Genomic DNA, 24,672 nt, shown 5'->3' with positions numbered 1-24,672 from the left:
TACCTCTGCATCCCAAGTGCTGGGATTAAAGGCATGCACCACCACTGCCCAGCAATTTTTTGGTTTAAATACACAGAAAACTTGGAAAAGCTTGGGCAATGGATAATGTGTAATGACAAGAACAAAAAAGAAACAAACAAACAAAAAGAACCCAAAAAACAAAGCAAAACAAACATATAGATCCTGGGGAATGAGTTCAGAAATTATACATTGTACTTATCACATTTCAGGAATCAATATGCCAGCTGCTTCCACTGTGGCTAGTCTAGTTGAGTTTTTCTGTATGTGGTCTCTCTAATATCAAAGTTTTCTGTACCACTAAAGTAGTTCCTGAACAAGAAGATTCAATTCGGGATAGATTTGATTCTTTTTAACATTTATTTCCTTCAATGCAAATTCAATATCTCACATGGTAGGTATGTAATATCATGACTATTATAATTTAATGTATGGTAAGATATGTCATTCTATTCTTAGATACAATTATAGTTTTTAAATGCCCACATATTGCTGAAAAATAGTATTTGTAATTGAATAATAATTTTGACTAAATAAATCAATCAAAACACCTGAATTTGAAGAAAAATCAAGTTTGAAACTGAGAATCTGCTCATGTGAACATTTAATGCAGGGGAAGTAGAAAACATATTTATAGTAGCCTGAGTTGGATATAAATATAATTGAGTCCTCATAATGCCCACCGAAATATACATCAAACATCATTAACAATGTAACATTACTAAAAATAAGTACATTACCTATAAATAACATTTTCTAAAGAACAAAATACAATTCATAAAGACCTTTTGTGTAATGCCAACTTGCTAAACCTGAGTCAGGAATTCCAGCAGATGATTAAAAGGGCAACTAGAAGATAGAGACAGAAGACTCCTAACTTTTTGTCTGCTCTTAAGGGAGCAGCATAAATCTTTTGTGGCAGCTTGCAAGACAGCTTGATATGTTTCTGTAGCTGCTTCGTGACTCTCTGGGTTCTCGTGAATCAATACCTGTCTAATCTTGCCTATGACTTCATAGAATCATAGAAATATAGAAATCATGACTAGAAGGAGCTCAGGACATTGCCTACTTTAACCTCCCACACTGCAGAATTTTCCTGTTTAACAACATTGAAACCTAGTGAAGAAATATTATATTACTAGGGAGATTTTCTTGAATTGAGGCACCTAGAGTTATCAGAAAAGGTATTTGGTTTGTTCATTTTCTTTTCTTTTTTAAATTTTTTTTGACAACAATCATCATGATTTGCTGTATCATCTCAGGGGCTCCAGATTAGATTTGTAAAGTTTCTATGAGATCCTTCCAATCCTTCAATAAACATTATGACATACATTTACTAGGTTTGATCTTACATAACAAGAATGCAATAGATCAATTTAACTGGGAAATTATTAGATACATATGCACACAAATCTCAAAGATTCTAAATCTCCTGATTTTATCAAGTAAAATAGTATAGCATATCATAATACTAAAACAAAAATAACTTTCAATTCTACTTCCACCAAATATTTTTAGAACATCTTTTTCATTAAAGTTTCATAAAGTAATGAAACTACTTTCTTAGTGTATGCCTCCCTATAGTTTACATTCATTTACAAAGAATACAATCTCCCCTTTGCCTAAGAGATTATTAGCATAAGACACAGTGTCATATCTCTGTTTATTCTGTTCTCTAGGCAATACTCACTCAGTCTTGTAGGGACCTTGCATGAATTCTTAAATTAGCCTGACCAACTAGGCTTAATACCTTTTGACACGGTATGGTTTTTTTATTTGTTTGTTTGTTTTTGTTGGTTTGTTTTGTTTTTGTTTTTGTCGTTGTTGTTGTTGTTTTTATTTTTTGGTGTGGATACTTTTACATGGGTAGGAAACCAAGTGACCTGATCATTAAAACAATTCAAAGAAACTATTTTATCAAAACAATACCAAGCCTACAACCTTACAACCCATGATCCTAAACATACACTCTGGTCTTTCAATGCTCAACAAAATGTATAAGAAACACCATGAAGTGCTAGAGCTCTCGAAGAATAACTGCTGACCTTATTCACTGGCTGTAGACTTTCTGGCACAGTCAGTCACCAGGTTAGTGACATATGACATGTCAATAAAAAAAAAAGAAACACCATGAAAACTGAAAGATTTATATTATTTGAAAAGAAAACACAGGTTATAACACCTTAAAACAAGCATCATTTGGCAATCTCCACTTTAGTCTCCCAAGTTAGTGACAAAGGAATCCCAGCCTAGCATATTTAATCACTAGAATTAGTCTATGACTAATTCAGGTGTTTCATATTTTTGTTTTTTATATGTTGCTGAAATGACACTTTAGTTTTCTTCTTGACTTTTTAGATATTAAATGTATATGTATCTGATAGCTGCTAATACTAATCTAAATGTCCATACCCATAGTATTTAGCATTGTATAGATAGTGATGAGGAAATACTTTGTGATTTACAGAGTCACATTGAACAGATATATTTAAGAATAAAACTGTGGATCAGTGGCTATGTAAATATCTATTTTCTCACATTTTTTATTACCAACATCAATGTATATTGGTGTGTTTTAAATTTTTTATATTTCTATATTACTCAGTAAATTTTTGACGTGATTACATATATCCCAGGATAGCCTCATGTATGATGGTCCTGAAATTCTAATCCTCTGCCTTTATCTCCTGAATACTGGAATTACATGTATGTAATGTCATGTCTAGTTTATCTGATGTTGGGAATTAAACTCATAGCCTAGTACATATGTGGCATGTACTGTATAGTTAAACCATATCCATAGACTCTCAAAGATGTTTTTCATACTATGTAGAAAATGAATTTTTAAAAATAAATAAGTGTATAAACAAACAAATAGAAAACTCATGTTCTAGCCTGCCTATAATGAAAAATGTCTACATGATTGACCTGTGGTCTGAGAGAATGGAATTGTTTTAGGGGATTGAATGGATATCTATTTTTAGTATTATCTATTTTCACATATTGTCTTGCTTTCTTCTCTGAATCATTGTCAATTCCTTGGGTTTTGCCTATTATCCTGGATTACAGGAACAAGATTCATAACTCAGGAACTTTAAGATTGAATTGGGCCTTTAATGACTTCACATTGCTTTTGTGGTAGCAGTAGATTACTTTTACGTAACACAATACACACAATTCTGAGATGTGTGCTACTATCCTTACTGAATACTGCACAGTTATCAGTGCAATGTTCCACAGTTGCTGAAGGGCATTGACTTGGCCTCCTTGAAGCCAGTATTGGTTTTTAAATGTTCTATAAGATATGTAATTATAATGTAATTTTAACCTATGTATTGTAAACAGGGCTTTACATATGCCTACCAGGTTTCATTTGTTTGTAAATAACATTTGAACAAGAAACATAATTAAGAGCCCACAAACTTTGTGTTGCCTGACTATGGGATGAGAATATAGACTTGCACTTAAATTAAAAATATTTGCACAAAGTCATGAAAGAAGATTCCTGCATCCTATTTATCATATAGGTTACATTATAAATCATACTTATAATTGAACTGGGAGTTTTCAATAATCTAAAATTTTAAACTAGTTAATTTGTTCTTTGTATATTAACAGACTTGTTTAATGGATATGTGTTGTTTTTTGTAGTTTGCTTTATCATAGGAATGAAATAGCCTTTTATACTAGAAAATTATATTTTCTAAAGCGAGTGGAAGAGAACGTTGTAAGTTACTTTAAGTATTTGTGTCTATTTCTCCCTTCCATTGTAAGGCATTTGATAATCTATGATTAAGAGATGTGGCTTCATAATGCTTAAATAGCTCTTTGAGGTATTGTTTTTTTTCATGGAAAAGGAAAAGGATTTCACTATAGAAACTAGAAAGAGTGTAGCCAGGGACATCTAGAATAGACTAGACTGAACATGGCCAGCAGAATAGAGTTTAATGGAGAAGCAAGAGAGAACTAAGAGAAAGAGAGGACAAGTAGACCAAGAAAGTACATAGCTGAAATTACAGAGTTCTATAGGAATGAGAAGCTAGAGGAAGAGATGGAGAAGTTAGATCAGAGGGCATACTAAGAAGAGCTGAGAGGAGCCAGGATACCAGCATGGACTCTGTAACAGGGATTTGAGATGCTGAAACAACCTGGTGGCCAGCATGCAACATGGTATGGTGATAGGCACCAGAGTTAAACTGCTGTTCCTTTTTTTTTTCTTTTTGGAGGGGAGCTGACATTCTAGCCTTTTTGTTGATGATAAGGAGCACCACAAATCTGTTCTGCAACTGATTCTTAGCTGAAATTGGTGTAACATTGTTAGGGTTCAGAAAGACTGGAATGCTGGCAAAGACTGGGAATGGAGAGAGTGCAGGCTAGGGATATGTATTTGGTCAACTGCTCAGGTTCACCAAGGGGTATGGGAGTGCAAACCACTTTGAAGCAATCTAGAAAGTTCTGAAGACCAATTAGGGCTGGCCCATTCCAGGCAATTTTGAAACAGTTTACAGTCTTTATTTGATTGGAAAACTTCTGAAACAGATACAGGGACCGAAGATAAAGTTTAGAAGCTTAGGAAAAAAACCTTTATTTTCAGTGTATACTTTAAACTTCAAGGCCCATAGACCTGGTAGTTGTGTGGAGCAGAGGAGTCCCAAAACCAGGGAAAGTGTGAACCCATCATTAGAGATATGCAGTAGGGAGAGAGCTTAAGCTATTGATTGACAGGAGTGTTTATCTGGAGTCCATTTGTCCTGTTATAGATAGATCCAGGTCTATAATAGAACTCTACAAGTCTATGAAGCTTACATGATGTATTTTTTAAGTTCACATTCATAAAAGTTTTAGATTTATTAGCATTAACACTGACTGTACACTGTATTGAAATCCTCTTTGTAGAAAAAGAAGTTAGCTAGTGTCTGTAAAAATGCTGAAGATACCTAAGAGTCAGAGCAAAAGTTTGAGGACCCAAAACTGACTTCATGTCAAAAGCATTAATACTCTTTCCTCTGTCCAGTGGACTATCAGAGCACTTTTAAGTCTATATTTGGAATGCAACCAAAGAAAATTTAAACTCTGAGCTTGAGACTATAATAGTAGTCAGTGCTTTACAAGGGCCGGATTATTATCTTATCTAAATTCCATTGACTAATGGTAAGATGCTGAACTTTTGACATCTTAATATAATAATGGCATAGAAAAGGAAAGAAATCTGAAACATTCCTCACATTCTCATACCTTAAATTGCTTTCTTAGACCTTTTCAATTTGACCCTCACAAGTTACTTAAGCTTTTGCATATTCAGATCTTTATTATTTGTATATATAGTTTTATATTTGTGTGCTAACCTTTTGAGGAGAAACTTTAAAAATAATCCTGAGCAGTTATAAGTTTTAAGCCACATACCCAGAATCATACCACTTAAACACATGATAAATAAACACAAATGTATTATAAATTCTGAGACATTTCTATCTCATTTTGATGAAGTACATTTCAAGAGTTTGAGGTTCACATGAAGCTGGTGGCTACTATAATAGAAACTGCAATACGAACACAACTAGAAACTGTTCAGTATACCTATGAAAGAAATCATTCAGTTTCTTTTAATTCAGTGGACATGTTTTAAAGGAAGGGTGGATAGAAATATTGTGATACTTGTCTAGGCTTAATAACATAAGAAGATTAGAACATATATAATAAACATTTAACATGCAGTATAACTTGGGCACAGAAAAATTGATTAAAGTCTCACTAGAACTAGCCAGATGCTGGAAACAACCCAGATGTCCCACAACAAAAGAATAGATTAAGGAAATGAGGTTCATTTGCACAATGGAATACTACTCAGCTATTAAGAATGAGGACATCATGACTTTTGCAGGCAAATGGATGGAACTAGAAAATATCATCATGAGTGAGGTAACTCAGACTCAAAAGGACATGCATGGTATGTACTCACTAATAAGTGGATATTAGCAAAAAAAAAAAAAAAAGAGTATAGAATACCCAAGATACAGCCCACAGCTCTGGTCAACAAGCTGAAGTGCCCAAGTAAGGATGCCTCAGTCCCACTTGAGAGGGAGAAAAAAGCAATCACAAATGGGGAGAGAGGGTGGGACCTGGGAGGGAAAGTAGATGGAGTAGGGGGAAGAGGGGAACTTGGTTTGGTACTGGGTGAGGGAAAAGGACTGAATCTCCAAGGGCTAGCAGAAAGAATGGAAACAGACAATCTTGGGATGTAGGAGGTTGGGGAGACCCTTCAGAATGCACCAGAGACCTGGGGGCTGAGAGACTCTCAGGACTCAAAGGAAGGGACCTTAGATGAAATGCCTAACATTAGGAAGAGGCAACTTATAGAGCCTACTTCCAGTAGGAAGACAGGGCATCATGTGAGGATGGGGGTTACCATCTAACAGGCAAAACTCTGACCCATAAGTTTTCCTGTCTGAAAGAACTTCAGGGATGGAAATGGAGAAGTGCCTGAGGAAAAGAATGTCCAGTGATAGGCCCAAAGTTGAATCTAGCTAAAGAGGATGTCCTAAGACTTTACTGTATTTCTGAGGCTATGGAGTGCTCTCACAAAAAGGGACCTATCATGACTGCCCTCCCAAAGACTCAACAAGAAGCTAAAATTGGTGCAGATATTTGCACTCAACCAATGGAGAGAAACTGCTGGCCCCTGTAGTTGACTTAAGGAAAGGCTGAAAGAAGCTGAAGAGGAGGGCTACCCTGTAGGAGGACCAGCAGTCTCAATTAATCTGTACGGATCTCTCACACACTGGACCACCAACCAGGCAGCATACATCAGCTGATATGAGGCCCCCAACACATATACAGCAGAGGACTGTTGGGTCTGGGTTTAGTCATAGAACGTGCACCTAACCCTCAAATGACTGGAGGCCCCAGGGAGTTTAGAAGTCTGGTTGGTGGGGTGAGGAGGATGTGGGCATCCTCGTGGAGACAGAGATGTTGGGAGGAGAAATAGGATGTGGAACTGTTGGAGGGCGGACAGATGTGGGGGAATAAAAATAAATAAAAAAAGTGAAGTGTCAATTTCTGTCTTTTTTGGAGACTCATTTGTGTCATGTATTGTTTTACTGAAAAACGTCTTGTGAGAGGATATTTTGCTAAAGGAGAGATGTAAGATTTTTTGCTGGAACAGAAATGTGGTGTTTGTCTGGAATCTGTTTTATCAAAGGACATGTGATATTTTGCTTGAATGGAAGCTTGAGAGGGCATGTGCTGTTTAGAACGAGTATAAATATAACCTCAGAGATACTCTGGCATTGGTACATCTTCCAAATCTTCACTGGTCTTCCCTGAGCCTTGCTTGTCATGAGTTCACAAATAGAAATGTTCCAGAGAACTTCTTTTGGTATTTCGGATGCTTCTTGCTGCTTCTGCAGAGTTTTGTCAACTGGGCAAAGCATCGTGGTTTCCTCTGCATCTAGCTGCTTGTATTGATTTGTGTTTGGTGCTTGGACTGGACTGCTATTATCCTAACAACAATGACTTGTATTGCATCAAAGAAGTACTTTTAAGCTAGACCATATCTCTCATTTCCTATTAATCTTCCTTTACCTTACCTCTGGTAGGTGAGCTAGAAGGGAGGTTGAAGTGTTCAGGAACACTTAATAAAGTAGGTTTTGAAATATCTAAATCTACAAAGAAGGATCAAAAATGAATATAAAAACATTAAAAAGATTTTAAGAGTAAAACTATGTTTACATTTATAAAAGAATATTCTTTATTTTTTGTCAGCTTCAACATGAGCTTTTCAATAATCTACTAGAAAGCATGAAGTCTGGAAATGTAGAGTTTGGTTATGAATTACTTCTCACTGACCTGGAAACATAGACAAATCTCATAGATTTTCCAAGTTAGTTTACTCATGCAGAATATAATTACAGTAATGCATCCCACTGACTAATAATAGAAATAATGAAATAAATAGTATCAATGACTTGTTATTTCTCAATGGAATTCCTATTAGTTTCACCATGATAAAGCCACAAAGTAGGACTGAAAATCCAAGAAAAATGCAACGAAAGCCTAAGTCAATACAATCTAGAAATTTTTTTTGAGGTTGGTACATGCTGGATTGACAGGGATAAGCCTACCTTTGCCAAAATGATTTAAATATATAGCCTCATGGCAGGACTACTGCTATAGAAGATATACAGAATAGCTTGAAGGGCATGAGTAAGACAAGAGGTCATAATGATAATATTTTTAAAAGGATTGAAAATATCATCTTGAATCCTTTTAATTATAGATATTATGAATTTGTGCAAGATTGTATGTAGGTACCTGCAGAGGCCACAGATATTGGATTATCCTAGAACTGGAGTTAGGCAGGTATGAGTGGTCTCATATAGGTGGTAGTAACCAAACTTAGAATCTTTACAAAGCAGAAAAACTCTAAGGCTTAACTGCTAAGAAACCCCTAGCCTTGCTAAATTAGAACTCAACATGCAAATGATGTTAGCTTTGAAATCACATAGATCCACTTGAATATAAATTAAATGAATTAAAGGCATGTCATATATATGTAATATATATTATATATGTATATATAAAATTTATTGTGTATATATTGTGTATATATTGCATATGTACATTGTGTATATATATGTTGATATATATACTATATATATAGTGTATATATTGATATATATTATGTATATATGTATATATATATATATATATATATATACATATATATATATATATAGCTGTAATAGTTGTGCTTCTGTAAGGACATAAAAAGTTTTGTAGAAACAGAGCTGATATCTTTCTTATAACCAGAACTATTAGAAATGAATTTTTTTTTTGAGACAGGGTTTCCCTGTGTAGCCCTGGCTGTCCTGGAACTCACTCTGTAGACCAGGCTGGCCTCGAACTCAGAAATCTGCTTGCCTCTGCCTCCCAAGTTCTGGAATTAAAGGCATGTGCCACCACCGCCTGGCAGAAATGAATTTTTATATGATTTTTTTCTAACATCTAGTATTCACAGAAGCAGTGCAGAAATTGAAACCTTGTCACTGAAATTGTGGCCCCAGATGTAGGCCTAGTGTTATTGAGTACTGTGTACAGATTATACCTGTATTATTCAAATGCTTATTTCTGTAGCCCCATATCTGGTAGCAATCCATATTCTGAGAATCTCCTGTCTTAGTGCTGAATAAACATTGCTTTCCAATTATTCTGTGACTGGTGAATAAAGAGCTGATCAGACAATGACTGAGCAAGGGAAAGGAGAGCACTGGACTTCCTCCAAGCCAGAGGAGGGGCAGGGAGAGAGAAGTGGGGAATCAGACACAAGGAAAGGATCCAGTAGACACCATGAGCATGCTAGAGCAGAGAATGCTATACCATGCAAGTATCTGCAGGAATTTGGCTGGAAAGTAGATAGACAGTAGAGGATTAAAATAGATTAATATTGCTCAGTTGTTATGCCTTAAAACTGTTAAATAAGTAAAATAGTCCTCTCTCAATTATTTGGGAGCTAGCTGATTTAGGAGAAATCTGCAATATTTATAAAACTGCAACTAACACCCCACAGTGTTGGCCTTGGCATCTCTTGGATACATGTTAAATAAGTAGAAAGTCCAACCCATAAACAGACCTATGTAAGAATGTGGACTTGTTCTGGCTAACCTTACAGTTGCAGAGCAGAGAACTATAACTACTAATCTTATATGCTCCTTGAAATCACCCTGAAGGTAAGCTTTAAAACATCTAGTGCCATGGTATTGGAGGTTTTATTTTCAACTATTGAAGACTGTCTGTCTGTCTGTCTATCTGTCTGTCTGGGTAGTATGTGTATGTGTGTATGTAGCCCGATATCTGTGTGTGGCACAATTTTCTTGTAGTGGTCAAAAGAGAGCTTGTAGAGTTGTCTATTCTTTCCTACAACATAGGTCCCAGGGACTGAATTGGAGTTGTCAGGTTTCAGGGCAAGTGACATTTCATACTGAAATATTGGCATTTTATTTTAGTTGTTTTATTTATTCACATTCCAAATGTTGCCCATTTTCCTGGTCCCCCCTCCAAGAGCTCCTCACCCCACCAGCCTCCCCTTTGCTTATGAGATGGTGCAACTCCACTCGCCACCTTTCTCCATGCCCATCCTTTTCCCCATTTCCCAACAAACCATTCCCCACCCCCCACCCACTGACATCAAGAACTCATCCACCCACCATCACCTCAACACCCCCCACATACATACATTCCCTAATCTACAGGATAGGCACATCATCTCCTACTGAGGCCAGACAAGGCAGCCATCTGCTACATAATGTGTCATAGGCATTGGGCCTTGGACCTGCCTGTGTATGAGCTTTAGTTGGTGGCTTAGACTCTGGGAGCCCCCAGGGTCCCAGGGTAGTTGATATGTTGATCTTCCTAAGAAGTTGCCATCTAGTTCCCCTCCTTCAGTCCTTCCCCTAACTCTTCCATAGGGGTCCTTGACCTTAGACCAGTGGTTGGCTGTAAGTATCTGCACCTGTCTCAGTCAGCTACTGGTTAGAGCCTCTCAGAAGACAGCCATGCTAGAATGCCATCTGCAAGCGTATCATAGCATCAGTAATATAGTCAGGGTTGTGTTCTCATCCATGGGATGGATCCCAAGTTGGACTGGAAGGCCTTTCCTTCAATCTCTGCTCCAATTTTCTCCATTCATTTCTTTTAGACAGAAACAACTTTGCAGGTAGGTTGGTTACCCCATCCTTGCATTAGGAGATCTGTCTATTTCCTTGAGGTCATCTCTTCAGGTTTTATATTATCACTGTCGGGCATTTCAGCAAAGGCATTGGCCATTTTAAAAGCTTCCTTACAAGCAGCATTTAGAGAGGTAATGTATCACTGGATTAGAGAGTTTGTAAAACATGGATATAGTCACATGGCTGATAGAGTGAAGATTCAGACCAGGACTCCAAACCCATACTGTTCTCTTTACATGTTGACTTCATGACACAGGTCTCTTCAAGTCAAGACATCTTGTAATTCAAATGAAAATGTCAAGAGCTGATGTTTCATGTACAGATGATCTCTGCTTGTCATTGAAGGATAATGCCTCTGATGTCCCCAAATTCCAAAATATTTTGCTCTCTAAAGCTCCAGTGTCCAGCACTGTGATAAATAAACATTGTTGCTAAAATGAAAATCGTTTGATTAAACATACAACACTATTCAAGTTCTAAGATCTGTATAATTGTTCTGTGAAACACTCCTTTACCCTGTCAAGCTAAAATGCAAATCGCCCATCAGTATTAATACATGAGAAACGTGTAACTTACTTTTCCTTGCGGTGATTGATGCATGCAAATTATTTCACTTGTCAGGACAAAGCCTGTCTATAATTTTATTGAATGTGATACAATAATGAAGGCTAAAACCTACATTTTCTAATGCGTAAATGAGTTGAAAATAAGCTTCGTATTTATTCATTAGCTGTCACAGTAGCTACATTCTGAGTTTATTATTTTTTTTTGCTATAGAATTAAACTTTACAAACAACTGGAACATCTCACTCGATTGCTAATTCACAGTGAAATATTATCTTATTATAATAAATACCTGGATAAACAAAATTTAAATAAGAACAGTCCAGCTTTACAGATTTTTTTCCCTGCTGATAATGTAATCACTATTGTTCCATTTTTAATGCATGGCAATGAATGGAATTGCACTTTATGAAAAGAATTTGAATTATTTTTGTCAGTCATTCAGCAGTAGATTTTGTTTAAGAATAGAAATTCATAGATTTTTCTCATTTCATAAAAAGAAATAGAAAACAGTAGTGCTGTGTGGGGCCAGGAGACCATGCTAAGGGACCAAGGATAGATTCTATCATCCACATAAACTTCGGAGGGAAGCAGATCTGAATATGGAAATACTAGTATATGGAAATGCAACTGATTTTGAGAGAGGCATTTCAAGATCTTTCTTTATTATCCTTACCTGAGAATATAGAGGACAGCATGTGCAGAATTCAACCGCCCCCCCCCTACCTGACTAAGAAAAAGAATTCTTCTCCTTTTATAAATCTGTGATTTGTTCAACCATTCATCCCTTCCAACTGTTATTTATTGAAGCAAAGGCTTTGGGAAGACATTAACTGTTGAGAGCCTTGGACTAAGATGTTCAAGAAGTCCACAAAGCAGATCATGAGTCACACAGAAAGATAGTGACAGAGGTGACCAAAAGCTTAGATGGCAAGAGCTGCAGGAGGGATTCTCTGTGAATAGAAAAACCTATTCCAGGTTAGAGGTGAGATGAGGGAAAATCTGTGGCAATCTTCTGCAAGAGGATGCTAAAGGTTCTGGAAAAGGCCAGTCTGCATAGTGCAGATGCTTAGGAAATGTGTCTGACTGGAAAGAGGTCAATTTACAGCTTCACATATAATGAGCCACAATAACTTTCAACTATTTCCATAAGGAACCAAATAAGCAAAAGCAATTTAAATTTGCACCCTAGGTGGTAGGAAAAGAAAACATTCTCCTCCTGATGACTGCAAGGTGGCAGAGGTTCCAGTACCTCTTTATAGAGGTGCAGGCAATACAAAGAAATAAAATGATACTTCAGATGGGGGATTTTCCATTTAGAGTCCTTCTGTTTTATTTTAAAAGTAGAGTATGTTATTTTGTTTATTTGTATTTGAGACTGTATTTAATTACAACATTTCTCCCTTCACTTTCTTACCTCCAAAACCTGCCAAATATTACTTCTCACTCTCCTGCAAACCATGACCTCTTTTAAACAATTGTTATAGAATGGATATATGAATTTGTATATAGATACATATTATAAAATATAGTTTGCTATTTTATTACAAGATCTTTTAGTAATTCAGAAACCTAAAAAGGCTCTCAGACCAAAACCAACAAGGTAAAACAGCGATACTTCAATAAAATGTTTTTCTCCCCAGTTCCTGGATCTGAAGCTTGCTAAGATGCTACATACAAGGAGGGGATTTGCTATGTAATTAGCTTATGCATTAAGAATCATCATGATGGGACTATTATTTTTGTAGAAGACACCAGTGGGCTAGTTCCCTCTGTTATTTCCTTGTGGGACCACTAAGATTTGATTGAGCTAGGGAATATAATCAGAGGTGGTACCTGCTAGCACCATGATCTCTGGCTTCTAAGCTCCAAAGCTAGGAGAATTCACCTCATTCTATTTATAAGCCACCCTTATCTATAGTACTGTCTTCTAGTAGCTCGAAATTACAGAAACTATGTTCTTGTTTCACCTCTCCTTTTAGTGAAGCTGTTCATAAGCCCTCAAGAAAAATCTGTATCCTTGCTTGCTGACTGACAAAAGTGTAACACTCTCTAAACAACTGATGATTCCTTGGGGAACCTTGACAATGCTTAATGTTACATTTGATAATCACAGCAAGGTGTGGGGTGGTTTTTCCTCTCTGAACTACTTTGCTAAGGCAAGGATTCTGCTAAACATCCTTTGATGTGCAGAAAGGCAAAGAACAAGTGTATCCGGCTCAAGAAGCAGTGGTATCAACCTCTAGGAGATATAGTCTGAATTACACAATCTAGTCACAATAAACAGTATGGCGGCTGTTTTCTCTGGGAAGCTCGGCATGAAAAGCAGGAAGGTTTGCTGCCTAGCATATAACAATGGGCAAACCTTTCTCTTGGTTAGTCTTTCTATGATGTTTTCGATTTTTTCATAAGAATAAGAGGGGAAAAAACAATAAATCATTAAAAACTGACAAGTTACCAAAACTTCTAACGACATTACCACTACTGCCTAGTGGATAAGTAAACAAAAGACCCAAAAAATAATTTTCTCAGTAATAAAATTGTATACCAAGTATGGTGGTGCATGTCTTTAATCCCAATAGAGACAGGTAGAGATCTGTAAGTTTTAGGTGAGCCTGGTCTAACTAATAAGTTCCAGGACAGCCAGGGCTATGTAGAGAGACACTGTCTCAATAGTAATAATAACCATCAATTAATAATAATAGTAATATAAATCTTTTACCTTTCCAGACAAATCTTAGAAAAATCACATACTTTGCCTAAACTCATCCATCAAGCAAGAAACAATGTAAGATCCAAGTTCAGGTCTGCTTGATTATTTTTCTCATTATTCATCCTGGTCAGTCTTATCTTAAGAGTTTTATTAGTCTTAGTTGCTTTGATTCTTATATGCTTAAAACAAAAAGGGAGAGTTTAGTGTCTGTACTTGTGTTCATTATACATGCATTTTTAACAATGGTATGCAAGAATATGAATGTTTAACTCAAATGTAACAAATCATTCTATACTTAATAATAGTAATAATAATAATAATAATAATAATAATAATAATAATAATAAAGGCAATAAAATCACTATTACATATATGATCATTAATAACAAGGCTTGTTTTGTGTTGAAGTTTTCAGTTCAGTAAATACTAGATTGCTTATGTTTTAGGTTGATTTTGAGTTAAACACTAAATGGGTACATTTAGTATAAACTAAATGTAAACCATTCATGACCATAGAAATCTTGGTACTCAAGTAATATTTGTTGTATTCTATGCAATGAGGCAACAAGGGGCAGTGAGATGAGAAGGAGGGAACTGAATGACAGAGATGGATGCAACAAAAGTATTACAGGATACTTCTGCTGCCGGGGCTTGGCAGTGATCCAGTTTTAGTACAACCTTTCAGAAGCATCTTATGAAAAGTTATTCAGGAGTGATTTAAGACTTTGCAGGTTCTGTACTCACTTTGCCTGGTTATAAATCTCAATCCCACTATTTACTAACCCTGTATCCCTGGGCTACTGAACTGAGTCTCCTTGGTCTCAGGTGACTTGCCAGTTAAAATGTCCAGCTTGAAACACATTCCAACAGAGAGATCCTATCTATGTCATTAGTAATGCTATTCTGCTATACTTCAAACAGTTGTCTAAGGTAACTGTCATGCAAGAGGTTCACACAGCATCTGATGGAAACTGATGCAGATACCCACAGCCAAACATTTGGCAGAACTTAGGGAATCCCATTGAAGAGGTGGAAGAAAAACTGAAGGAACCAGAGGAGTCAAGGACACTAAAAGAAAATCTACAGAATCAAGTAACCTGTGTCTTTAGGGGCCCTCAGAGACTCAACTACCAAACAGAGATCATACATGTGTCAGATGTAGGTCCTAGGCACATATGTAAGAGATATGAAGACTTCATATGGAACTCCTAACAAAAGAACCAAGGGTTGTACTGAGTCAGTCTATTGCCCGCCTTTGGATACCTTTTGCTTACTGGGCTGCCTTGCCTAGTCACAATAGGAGAATATGTACCAAGTTCCACTGCAACTTGATTTTCCAAGGCTGCTTGATATCAATGGGAGGCCTACACTTTTCTCAGAAGAAAGAGAGAAGAGGAGGATGGGGGAGTGGAAAAAGACGGAAGGATTTGGAGGAAAGGAAGGAGGGGGAGATGTGATCCAGATGTAAAGCCAATTTTTAAAAATACATTAAAAATAAAAATTTAAGAAGCTGAGAGTTAAAAGAACAAGGATAATAAGAATAGTATGTCATGGGGCCTTTTAGAAGTGTGAATAAGTTAATATCTTACAATTACTTAGACATAGAAAGGCTAGCATTAACTCAGTGGTACCCACAGATTATTTAGCAAATGTGAGGGCCTAAGATCAGTTGTCAGTGCTTGAAAACAAGGCACATTAACATAAGAATCTTCTTTGTCATTGTGTGGGTTTGCATATTTCAGATGGGACTGCTGTCTTTGAAATAAAATTAACATCACATGATGTTTAAAAGTTCTTGCCTGGTGAGCAGGGGGAGGGGGGAGAGAAGAGGGGTTTGTTTTAGTTTTTGTTTTATTTTATTTTATTTTTTTTTCCTTTTTTGTAGGGGAACCTGGGAAAGGAGATATTGCAAATAAAGAAAACATGAAATTTTTTTAAAAAAAAAAAAGGATAAAAAAAGGGAAAAAAAAGTTCTTGCCAAGTATTTACATGTGGCATTTAAAAGTTCTTATGTCAAATTCGATGAGGACTGTGGACTGTTTGAAAGTTTATGGATACTGAATTAAAACATATATATTTTCAAAATACTTAATATATATATTTTCAAAATAGATCAACTAAATCAAGTACAGTAAAAAACAAAAACAAAAACAAAAACAAAAAAATCACTAAAGCCTGTGACACAGAGACAGAAATTGTTTTCAACAAGACATATCTACATTATATAAAAGACCCCTAAATCCACCTGTAATAGTGAAAGTATAAATGTTAAGTTTTGATTCTAATATTTTTTCTTATATTAGTAGTGGAATTAACACAACAAACCCATTAATTTTATGATTTTTTTAATCAGCTTACATACTAGCCACCACAGTATTAACCTCCTCTCTTATTTGTAATAAATATAAAAGTGAAATAAAATAACATCGTTTTAATTATATATTGACATTTATAATACCATTATTTTTAACAAAAACAAATTTAAAGGAAACATCCTAAGCTACAGTCTCTAAGTTTAGCCTCTATGTAGTCTTTATGTTCAATCCTGCTCACCTTTTGCCTTTCACTAGAGGAGACCTGTCAGGAATCCATAGGACTTCCTGGCTTTCTTTGAGCACAGATATTCTCTTGTCATCAAAGAATCTGTGTCCTTTAAAAAAAAATTGTGCAGAAGTTGCCATTCTTCAAGTTGTGCCTCACTGGGAAAGTCTGCACACTAAACTGTCTTCCGCTTAATTATGGTCTCCTTCCTCACAGCTCTAGCGGATTTAGCAAGACACTTTCTCTCTGGTCTCTTGAGGTATTTTCAGCTAACCTGTGTATTGTGTGGGAATGTGCCTCACATACACAAAAGAAGGTTATACAAAACTTCTGCTGTGACCATTTTACTCATAATCCAAACAGAAAAGTTTTGTCAAAGAACTGTAGTAGGTTCTCAAATGTTCCTTTGGTTTGTCCATCCTCAGGAAACTACAGTGAATGTATAATATTCTCCACAGTTTACATTGGTAGAAAGAGACAGAACCAAGAATGGAATGTTTTGTCTTTCTTTGGTAATTAAAGAAGACCTATTATTACAATTTAGTCTAAGCCTGTTTGTTCCTAATAGGAATCACTGTTGAAATTTTCTGTTTTGAAATTCTATTACTATGTACTTCAAAAGCCTTTGAAAATCACTGGACTAATTGATCACTACTATACTTTCTTCTCAAATCATTTACCTCCTTATACAGTTTGACTCAGATCTGGAGATCCATGTATTTTATTACTGACAGATTGATTCCTCTGCAACTTATATAATAACTTTGTTTCTTCACGAATTTATTCTTTTGTGCATTCATTTAGAAAACATTTTTCTGATTGTGCTCTACATGTAGAGGAATGGATATTTAATGTAAGCAAGGCACTTGGACATAGGCAAAATCTGCACAGACCTCACATAATGATTTTCTATCATTTTAATTTTAGAATTTAATCTATTGAATTTTAATCTATTGTTTTTTCAACTTCTTATTGCATCCTATCAAACTAGAGAGTAATGAGTAAAACTTTGAACTCATAAGTATTGACAATAAACCACATGTATATTGGGGGGGGGTTCTGACCATTAATTATGTTATGGGCACTATTAGAATCTCCATTTTCAACAAATAAATGACTATTCAAAGCTAAGAAATATATCCAAAATGATATAACATGCAATAAACAATGATATTTGGGCTGTGAACATTAATGGAAACTTCTTAAATGGGACTAGGTAAAGTCTGTTTATGCAGAGCTTAAAGAAGGGAGAGAATCGCTCACCATCATTTGAATTTGACACATGCTGAAAAAGCATTAAAGGAGGATTAGAAATCTTTGTATAGGAACACAAAATGGAAAGCTTTCAATCAGTTCTGATTGTGGATATTGAAATGGAGAACTTGGATATACAATTACCAGAAGTTTGATGGTGTTGGCTAATGGAGTATGTTTGGTGTTCTGTTAATAGTACTGAGCTGGAAGGGACAAATGCTAGGGGTATTAACAGGGATCAGGTCCAAAATGGTGCCTGCTACTATAAGTTTGTGGACTGGTTTCTTGGGCTGTTGCTGCTGTTTGTAATTCTGTTTTCTTTCCCTGTCTTATCTGGTCATTACATCAATCTCTGTAGTTTGAACACTGAAAATTTCATGAAGACCATTTGTTAGAATTTAGGACTCTGGATCATGATTTGGAAATATATGGACCTCTTACAGAGGACAGCATAGTATACACTCCTTAGATCATTGTGCAATCTTACTTGGGGGATGAAGGGTCAGTTCTCTTCCTTCTGTTTTTAAACACAAGCAGTTATAATTCAGTATTCATTTCCTCCATGATTTTGCCTTGTCAACAAAGTCGACTGGGTACACATTGGAACCTATAAACTTGTGAACCTAAAGAAGCCTTTTATCTTTAGAAGTTGATTAGCTCAGGATTTCTTTTATAGTGAAAGAAAGATTACTAACACAAACTGGTATATTCAATGTCTTGGGATAAAGTTTTCACTTCAAACATATTCATTAAATTATATTTTTCATAGAAGAATACTTGTTCAAGTTACTTGTAACTCAAAATGTGACATTATAAAAGTACAGTGATAACTACAAGATGATAATAAAAGTTTAAGTAAGACAATTGAAAATGATTTTTCTTGTGCATATATTTTAATTTAGGAGAAAAATAAATAGTTCTAAGAAAGAGCTTAAAAGAAAAATGTGGAAGTTTGAGTGAATTTCTATTAGCCTAATATTCCAACTATGAAACTTTTGAAACAATAGACATAGTAAAAGAACTTCACATTCAATTGGTTCAAGAGGTTAAGTAGATATCACTAATTAACAGAGCAAGAAGGAAGAAGCCCCTTTTGGAACCATAAATAGTAGGATACTTATCAGAAATCTGTTTCCTCACTGAACTGCAGCCTCATTGGACTGCAAACTGTTAACATCATTACAAGATAAAGTATATCAAGAGGCAAACAGAGCAATATTAGAACTTGAGAATAACTAAAGAAACCATGTCTTGGATCTCATAATGTCCATTGGCTACTGCTTTAAGCCAGCATTGGAGCAGTGCTGCAGAGGGCTTTCAGGACTCAGAGCTGGCATTTATTTACGGCCACTGGGCTAAGTAGAGTACTCAAGCTTTTCTTTCTTCCAAATATTCATTTTTCTTTGCAGCTCTAGAGCCGTAAGGAGACCATTGAGTAGGACGCAACATATGTTCAACATAAAATCCACAGCAACTCAGCGAGTTGTGCACCTTCAGGGTTTCGGGAAAACTAGAAACAAAATACAGAGCAATTGTATAAGAGGGTACAAAAACAACGACACACTAATATGCCATAGAAACAGGCAGGAGTAAGGTAATCAGTGTGCAATGAGTTTAATCACCCCAAAGATGTTGAGCTTAAGGGAAGATATTCAGAATAAAGTGATGACAATTGGAAAACTTAAGGGTTTCCTTTCGTTACTAGTCTGAAGAAAACTAAAACACATTGTCTGATATAGTTTATACACAAAGGTAAATTTAATATGTCAAGATCAAGCACTCCCATTTTTGAAAAAAAATTAATTGCACTTTCAAAGTCTCCTCCAAGTACTCAAATATTTCAAATAACCTTTAAAAATTTAATCAAGAGGTTATTAAGTACCTACTTAAAAGAGCTTTTGTGACTGTCCAGGGGGTACAAATTTACACACAGATGAGCTGCATATGGTGAGTTATGCTATGGCCCTGTCTCCTTGGGAAGACAGAGATATTATTTTTCATAAATAAAAGCTGCAAGTTTACATTTTTTTAAGATTGAACTATCTCTCTTCCTTCAGAAAATGGCCTTTTGTGTCTGGGCTTTCATGGAGGTGAATGATGATTTAGTTCTGATAATCAAGGTTGTGCATAATGTAGACTAACTGCTACTCTCCCTGAGAACATCAGAGACAGATCAACATATAATGCTTCAGTTCCCTGAACATCTGACAGAAAATGAACATGTATTGACCAGTGGGTGGAATAATAGTTTTGTTGACAGTATCAGTAGAAATGTTCAATTGGCAGTTGTCAGACAGAAGGGCTAGAGAAGAAAGGGGAGAGAAGCAATGGGCATACCTCTGCTTTCTGTGTTTCTTCTCCATTTTCCCATGGACAAGAAGCAATTTCTAACAAATGGTCATACTGTTTTGAAAGTCAGATGCTTGCAGTTCTCTAGCTTTCTGTTTCTTCCTTTCTTTTTCCAAGAAGTTCTGGTCATAGTTCAACATACTTAAAACAGGAACAATTAATGATAAAGACATGGAAAGGAGGCCGAGAAAGCAGGAGACACATGAAAAATTATTAGTGAATCCAGAATTTAAAGGAAAACCTCTGAAATGCATAAAGGAGCTCCAAATAGTAGGTTTACAAGGATTTCTTTCTCTCTATGGGATGATAATTTTCAGAATATTTGCTTCTTAAAATACCTGAAGAAAAGCCTGCTGCACCATGATATTTTCTTCCTAGCTCATATGAACTTCTTGGATATCATATATAAACAATAAATGAAAGAAAAAAGGAACTAGCAATCTATGAGAGCATAACTAATGAAATAGCTGAGTGTCATCTCTGCTATTTTACAGATTTTCATGGAATGTGTCATGGTGATATTATTTTCTATAAAGGACAAAGGGAGTAAAATTCTGTAAGTACTTGTCTTTACTGAAGGGACACAGATGGTTGTGGGTGATGGCTCAGTTGGTAGGAACACTCACCTCACTAAAATGAGCACTTGATTGGAGTAACAAAACCCAAGGCAAATGCCAGGACTTGCCTTTGACCCTAGCAGTGTGTGAGAGCCATATACAGACAATTTGCAGAGCATTGCTTGCTGCCAACATAGCCCCAAGTTAGTGAGCTCCTCATTCAATGAACGATCCTATTACAAAGGAATGAAGCTAAGATGTACACATATGAACAATTTGAAGTTTAGAGAATACAATTGTAAAAAAAGTAGAAAAAAGCTAGTAATTCATATATATATGTGTGTGTGTATGTGTGTGTGTGTATTCAGAGATATGAGAAATTATTTATAAGTAAATAAAATCTAAATAATGAAATTAACTTGCTTTCTCAAAAGTAGGATTTGGGGAGAGACAATATTTTCAAATTAGATAGTTATATAATATGATTAGCATCATCTTTGAACAATTTTGGAAACAGCAGACACTGAGATTTCAAGGGTAGAAATTTCTTAGAAAATTATGCTGATGTCAACATAACAATACATGCAGTGATAAGTGAAAACAAATATATGTATTTATTGAAAGAGGGCTATCTGCAAAGCCACAGGTACATATTGACACTTTTTGTTTGTTTATATTTCCTCACTTTCAGTCTTAAGAATATACATACAGTCTACTGAGTTTGTTTGCTACTAAATACACTTAGGAAGTTATCGTGATTACTTAAAGGACAACCAAGCCAGATAAACTTATAAGCCTTCTGAGAAAAGAATTGATAAGAGAAAATAACCTTTAAACTATTTGGAAAGAGATACTGGGAGAGAGGAAACTCCAGAATCACAATACATCTATGGCATAGGAGGAGGAGATTATTCATCTTTAAAAAAATTCCCCAGGTAAAGAAAAAGGAGGGAAAATAAATTGTGAGCTGAACGAAAACAATAATCCTGTCTGTTCTCCACCACACAGTGAGCAGTTGACATTGCCAACAGCCCTATTGTGCCCCCAAACACTCTGCTATTACTGTTCTGTTAGCAATGCCAACATAGCAATTCTAAACACTTTATGTCACATCCTGATTTGCCCTGCAGGATGTTAGCTGCTGATATCTAGTCATTTTAGACCTTGAAAAACAAAACAATTGCATTTACTACCTGGGAGATAGAAGGCAAGGCATGCTAGTGCTACTACCCTCTGCAGCTCTCATTTGCTCTGTACTGATTGATGTAAACAGAAATAATAGAACTGGGAACTCAGTGTAAAATGGTGCCCTGTAATCTTTAATACCTATAGGTCTTCATCAAAGGAAATAAAAGAAAAATTAGGTAAACAGAATGTCAGGGGAATTTGACTTTCTGAATAGAATGGCTGAGGAGACTTGAATAGTATCTATAATGGTGATACTATTTGAAGCAGCATGCAATAGATGCTAAATGAGGTAGTTTATTTCCCTAACTTTTTGATTCTTATCTTCTGTGGACATTATCTGGCATATTTTCATTACATTGTCTTATTCAGTTTGATGAAATAAATACTTTGAGAGCAGCGATCATTTGCAGTTCTTCTAAGAATAATTCAGAAAAGCAGAGACTCTATCTGAGAGATTGAATGGCAGCTTATACTCCTTTACACAGTCACAGTAGATATCTTTTGAAATTAAAGACATTTGTATTTGTTATTTTCTTTTACATACTTGATGATTTTTCAGAGACATCATAGAATTAAATTTCCATGTGCTACCATGCAGTGGCAAGGCATCTTCATCTATTGAGGAAAGTCTATTTTAACGAGATAATATGGTCCCAAGAGCCAATAAAGTATATCCAACATTTTACCTATATATCGCAGCATATAAAGATTACAGCATAATCACTATAGTATGGTTGACTAGACTATGGCAATAAAATAGATCAAATTTACCATGTAACCTTGTTCTTAAGATTTGGGTTGTGTAATTTTACACAGTCATCACCTTTCTGGCCTTCTTCTCTCAATCTTTAGTCTTCATAACTGTTTTTATTACAAAAACAGTCTTCTATTTAGTCTTAATTTTTTATAGCCATAGCTAGTTTATTCAGTGCCTCTTAATGTTTCTAGCCTTAGCTGCCAGTTTCCTCAGTTCCATCCAACATAAAGTAAGACAAGAATTTTACATTTTCCAAATGAGAAATGAAATATTCAGGAATGAAATGATTTTTTCAGCTGGATAAAGTGGCTGATGCCTAATATCTCAACAATCAGAATGTGAAGACAGAGGGATTATCATTTGTTTAGTTTGAGGTCAGCCTAGAGTAAGTGAGATGCTGTCTCACAGCAATAACATCAACAACATCTCACCACCAACATCAACAAAAAAAAAGAAAAAAAAAGAAAAAAATTAAATGATTCTCAGCTCAAAGAAAGAAATCAAATATTCCCAGCACCAAGTGACAAACTAGCTATAGGACCTGTCATAGAATAAAAGCCACATGTCTTGACTGAGAAAGTTTGCATGAACAGAGAATAGACAATACAGGTCAGAAAATAGCACAGTGGCATGGCAATGTGCCTTCAGAGAGATGATAGAAACCAAACCAGAGAGCCAACAATTCTCAGCTAATTAGTTTCTATGATACCTGAAGTGACCCACAATTCCCAGATACATCCATACCATCACAATAAACTCTTCATTCTTGAGCCTGCCCAAGAAATTTCATGCTTTCTGTAGCCAAGAAGGTTCTGCTAGAGAAGAGCTGACCTGGAGACTTTACTACAGTGTTCTTGGTACAGAAGGAAGATGGTATCAGGTCCTGGCTAATGATCTGCGTCGATACAATCTTCAGAGGTCAGAGACTGGAGTCTGAGTTCTTCCCTTTCAACCAATGTCCATTGGTCACCTGTTCTTGTAGAGATAGGGCTGAAGTTAAGTCCTGTGAGTAGGTCTTTGGGTGCTACCCAAGGAGGCCCAACCTTTTCAAAATCAAAAAAGAAATGGCCGTTGGTTGGGTCTTACAGATGACCTTAAAGCCGAGTTTAGTCACAGTCCCTGAAAAGGTCCCATATCCTCCAATTAGCTGCTGACTTCAGCCACTTTGAAAAGAGTCCCTGGTTTTAGCACTTGATTAGCTTCTTCATAGAAGTCTCTGATATTAGTTCCCATTAGTTCAAGGCAAAACACAATCACAACCACAGATTTATCCTCTAGAGTCACCTGGGCCATGTCACCTACAGTGACCCTGGGGTTCAGAGAAGCCAAATCAAAACAGTATACAGGATTCCTGACATTAGAAACTAGGCAGAATTCTCCACAGCCAAAGTTACCAGGAAGGATGCATGCTTCTGGCATAGATCATTGCCAATACGGTCCGGTCCTCTGTGTGCATTCTTCACTTATCTTGGAAAACCACAGTGATAGAAGAGAAAAACTTTAGATCTTTCCTGGAATAGATGTTGGTGGGCGCTGAGTGCAACTGTTCATTAATATAATAAAATCAGGCCTCATCCAGGCGTTGAGTCATGTTTGCTCACAGGACTCCAGCTCTAGTCTCTTCACTGTCTGACTTTATAGTCAGAGATGCCTCAGTCCCTTTCTTCTATGGAAGCCTTGGGGTGAACACTTCTGGTATCTGAAGTGGCCTAAATTTGTTCTTCTATCTGTGCTTATTCTTCTGCCTGTTCTGCCACTGCTTAAGGCTCAGAGTACCCTGAGGAGTTAGGTGATTTGGTCTCACAGCTTGGTTTGAGTGGGTCAGCTGTAGCAGCACTTATCCTCCTCTTCAATTTGTAAATTGATTGGTCAACAGGCTGGGTTGGATGTGAATTGGAAGACTATTTCTGGCATTTCCTCTTTCTTCCTTCTTCCTCTTTTCTTCTTCTTCTCCTTCTCCTTCTCCTTCTCCTCCTTCTCCTTCTCCTTCTCCTTCTCCTTCTCCTT

General features: G+C 36.1%; 1 protein-coding gene, 1 non-coding gene and 1 pseudogene across 4 annotated transcripts in view; 1 reads left to right on the top strand and 2 right to left on the bottom strand.

The window, feature by feature from the left end:
* Lrrc4c (leucine rich repeat containing 4C) overlaps nt 1-24,672 on the bottom strand; it is a 1,245,152-nt gene that overhangs the window by 533,694 nt on the left and 686,786 nt on the right. The gene's annotated exons all lie outside the window — the stretch shown is intronic.
* Nucleotides 1,996-2,119, top strand: LOC116092719. The gene has a single exon (XR_004119441.1). It is a non-coding gene; the product is annotated as a small nucleolar RNA SNORA3/SNORA45 family (small nucleolar RNA).
* Nucleotides 23,632-24,672, bottom strand: part of LOC116091741 — a 1,765-nt pseudogene continuing 724 nt past the window's right edge.

This window comes from Mastomys coucha, unplaced genomic scaffold (genome assembly GCF_008632895.1).
Source record: "Mastomys coucha isolate ucsf_1 unplaced genomic scaffold, UCSF_Mcou_1 pScaffold15, whole genome shotgun sequence".
NCBI classification, from domain to species: Eukaryota; Metazoa; Chordata; class Mammalia; order Rodentia; family Muridae; genus Mastomys; species Mastomys coucha.
This window is presented reverse-complemented; position numbering and strand designations above follow the sequence as displayed.